At 39.6% G+C, this 4,161-nt stretch overlaps 1 long non-coding RNA gene across 1 annotated transcript; it reads right to left on the bottom strand.

Annotated features, from left to right (window-relative positions):
* Window positions 1-273: 273 nt before the first annotated feature.
* Window positions 274-1,193, bottom strand: LOC138793684 (uncharacterized). The gene is made up of 2 exons (XR_011363317.1): window positions 1,101-1,193; window positions 274-537 (listed from the first exon to the last, which is right to left on the bottom strand). It is a non-coding gene; the product is annotated as an uncharacterized lncRNA (long non-coding RNA).
* Between the last annotated feature and the right edge of the window lie 2,968 nt (window positions 1,194-4,161).

The following is a 4,161-nucleotide window of genomic DNA, read 5'->3' on the forward strand; positions in this document are numbered from 1 at the left end:
CAGGGGGGGGGGGCTGACCGGGTGATTGCTACATCATCCAGGCAGCCCATATTGGATAGCAGCAATCTGCTGCCGCCGCTCGTATGGCGCCAATAATCGTTTCGTGTTATAGGGCCTTAAGAAAAATAAGCCTTTATTTTTACATATATATATATATATATATATATATATATATATATATATATATATTAACGGAATCTAGTAATTTGGTTTAGACTATGATTGTCATTGTTGTTTGGTCTGTGAGAGCTATCAATAGTTGGACAACATGAATGCAAGTTCAGTAGCTTTGTTTATTGAGTTGACGTCTTTCACTGTGAGCCTTTCGACATGCCTGTATGTTGCTTGTCATCATTTTAATCTCCCCATCTAGACGAAACTCCATTTACAGACTGGACAAGAGTAGGTAAAGGAATGCACATTATCTGATCATCACCGTGGAAGCTATCGCTGTTGTCTTCTCAGTTATCTCTTTTTCCTTGAAGAATCTCAAAGCGAAGCAGCAGAATCTATGCTCATGGTAGACACTGGGCTATTCTGAGAAAGAAAATAATGATTTGTATATCTTACTAAACGGCATGTCAGCATCATATGTGAATGTAATGAAAGACTCTGTGTGAATGTGAAAAAAACAAAAACAGTGCTATACCCACTCACTGCTTGTGTGATATTGCAGCGTAGCCCTATATACTTTAGTAAAGCTGGGCTGCAATACCGGACACAAGCTGTAGATTGTTGAAATAAACGTCCTTGTTTTTCAATCCCTTGCAAGTCCTATAAAAGGGATTGTGTCATGAACATACTGATGCATTATGTTAAATGTAACATATTTCTAATGTACAAGCATTTCTTAAAATGAAATGATTTAGACATGGGGGAGATTTATCAAACATGGTGTAAAGTGAAACTGGCTCAGTTGCCCCTAGCAACCAATCAGATTCCACCTTTCATTCCTTACAGACTCTTTGGAAAATGAAAGGTGGAATCTGATTGGTTGCTAGGGGCAACTGAGCCAGTTTCACTTTACACCATGTTTGATAAATCTCCCCCATAGAGTCACTAATCCTGCCATATGCCTGCTTTGTTTCATAACCTGTTACCCTTGGTTACGGCCTGCCAGACATCCACTCTCTTGGGGCACTCATGCTCAATTGCAGTCACATGATCTGTCTGATTAGTGCTGGCAGTTGATCTTCACTTCAAATGCAGCAAGGGGGATTGTGGGAAAGTGTCTGCAGTGTTGCATGGCAACCACAGGGTCACAGTTCAGAGAGCAAACCAGGAAGAAATTGGATACATAGAAAAGAAAAATGGTACAGGGATGTAAGCTTCTTGACTAAAAACAGCACATTTGTTCTCTTTTACATAGATGTATATGGCACACATCTGATTTTACCTTCTTTGCTTTGTGACACCACCTTATTAAGTAAAGGCCTTATTTACATGTCCTGTAATCTACGGATCCGTATTTCCTAGTTAGTGCACATTGTTGTCTATTGGGCTATTCACATGATCAGTAGATTACAAGGACGCAAACCAATGCTAAAAAAAAAGAACATGTCCTAGTGGGGACCTAGTTTTTTTTTTGACAGATCCTCTCATAGAAATCAAAGGGATCCGCAATTTTTAAATAAATAAAAGATTTAAAGAAATACGGATGCACTACATATGCCCAATCCGTAATTTTTAGCGGATTGTAGGGGAGAATAGTGGAAGGGATCTACGGACTTGAAAAAAATACTGAACATGTGCATAAGGCCTGATTTTGTTTCACTTGTGTATACTAATACAACTTGCACATATCCCTTAAAGTTCCAAAGAAGTGGAAGATGATTGCCTAGGTGTTTTTCGTTTATTTTTTTTTATTTTTTTTACCATAATGTCTGTTGATACCACTATCAGACGTTGAGGTTAAAATGAGTGCATTTGTCTTTCAATAATAGGTCAGATACCCCAGTTTATTTGGACTGTTTCAAGCTAACCATATCTAGACCTTCTGAATGTGAAAAGTATTTACTCTGAAAGCATTTTCTATAAACACACATGCTGAGTTCCCCCTCTCCCCTGAAAACTGTTGATCAAAAGAAGTCCACTAGTGACCACCCATGAAGATTATTACCTATCACAATCTGTCCTCCACCAGTAGCTTCCGAATGAATGGTGTTCTTTACTGAACGCTTTCCCATGTAATTACTAACATGTTTATCTAAATGTGTGATCAGATAAACTGACACAAACATGGGGAGGACCTACAATCTCCATGCAAAAAGCAGCCTAGTCGAATTCAACCAAAGGACACTGATGCTGCAAGGTTAGGCTATGTTCACACATGGTCTTTCCAAATGTATTACGTGTTCATTCTGTGTCTGTTTTTTAATGCATTGATTTTAATGGGAAAATGCCTGATGGGTTTCATGTAGTTTAATTTGCTGTCTGTTACGCCAGCCATAAAAATTAGTGCATCACATTTGTTTGAAAGGCAATATGTTTTGCAAATTTTTATGTTATTAAAACACTCAATTTGCACATAAAGATCTGATTTGCATAAAACTATTGTAAAATGTCCCAAAATATGCTCCATTAAACACTTGGAAAAGCAACAAAATGCTTGAAAAACTGAAAACTTATATCACTGAAGATTAGCAAAACTATTCTGCAGTAAAGAAACCAGTGTCCAGAATCCTGTGTAAGAATCCTGACTAGTCTGTAGGTTGGAGCTGTAATGAATGTGATACCTACTCACATTCAGCTCCATCCCTCTCTTTCTAGAAGGCTAAATGCACATATTAGAGATGAATGAGGTTGTGCACCTATTTAGAGCACATTAGTATCCTTGTTTATTTGACCCTAACAAATTTAACGTCTAATGCTTCACTTGGCAGCAAACAGGTTAAAGCTTGCTTATCTAAACCTTTTACCTCTCCTCCTGTAAGATTCTCTTCCAACCTTTTCCCCTAGCTGTAATCTATCATTATGTTCTAACTTTCTCACATCTAATACCCGTTTTATCTTCCTCTCAAATTCTCATTCTGCAAAGGTTCACTGCATTTCACCTCCTCTCATCTTCAAGTCTCTTTAGGAAATCAATTGTTTCAATAATTCATTGGTAAAAACAAAACAAAAACCTCTTTAAATAAATATTTGAATCTGTTTGTGAGATGTCTGTAAACTCATCCTAAGCAGAAATACTAAAAGCTAGCATTCTAATAGAGCTGTCCAGCTGCTTAATGGTGTACAATAATAAAAGAAATCAAGCTCACAGTCGTGTCCACTCCGATGCTTCCTAGGTCACACAGGTCTCTGACCAGTTTGACATGAGTATATTATTTTCTTGTGTTGTGGCTATAAGTGTCCTGGACCAACTGTAGGCTTATTCATCTGAAATAACAGCATCATAGATCCATATGATGTTGTCAGTTTGGGTCATCAACCGGAAACTCTCATAGGAACAAAGATGGCAGCACTATGGTATTCCAAGATGACTTCACTTGTCACAAGTGCATGCAGCGACAGGCTTTGGTAAAGGAAACCTGTCATCACTTCCATGCTGCCTGAATCACAAGCTATTGTGGAGTTCACTGGGGGCTCCTACCCATCTCACCTGCCTTGATTGATAGACCTCAACCTGTTTGGAAATATGGAGAGATCTGTCAATTAAGGCCTGCAGGGCAAGCAAGTGCCAGTGTGGACTGCGTAGATGGCATGTTTCAGGCAGCGTGAAAGTGATGACAGGTTCCCTTTAAACTTTTGGTCAGAGTAGGACACTTGGATTTAATATGGTACAGAAAAACTTTTGCAATACACCTGTGTTAAACTAGCCAAAGGGCACTTATTTTGGTAGGGCACATATTTGGGTATGTTCACACTGAGTAAAATTGGCGGAATCCTGTGGCAGAGCTCTCCTCCGTGGAATTCTGCCTGTCTTAGTTTCCCACAGTGTGTCTATGGGAGGGCTTGCATGCCTCTGCTTCCGTCCCTCACCACTTAAAGAATTGACATGTCAATTCTTTGTGCGGAGAGTGGCGGGAGTGGAGGCGCATGAGCCCTACCATAGACACACTGTGGGTCACTGAAGCAGGCGGGATTCCGAGGCGGAGAGCTCCGCCACAGAATTTCGCCGATTTTACTCATTGTGAACATACCCTTAAAGTTGCGGGCCAT

Source organism: Dendropsophus ebraccatus, chromosome 5, assembly GCF_027789765.1.
Source record: "Dendropsophus ebraccatus isolate aDenEbr1 chromosome 5, aDenEbr1.pat, whole genome shotgun sequence".
Taxonomy (NCBI): domain Eukaryota; kingdom Metazoa; phylum Chordata; class Amphibia; order Anura; family Hylidae; genus Dendropsophus; species Dendropsophus ebraccatus.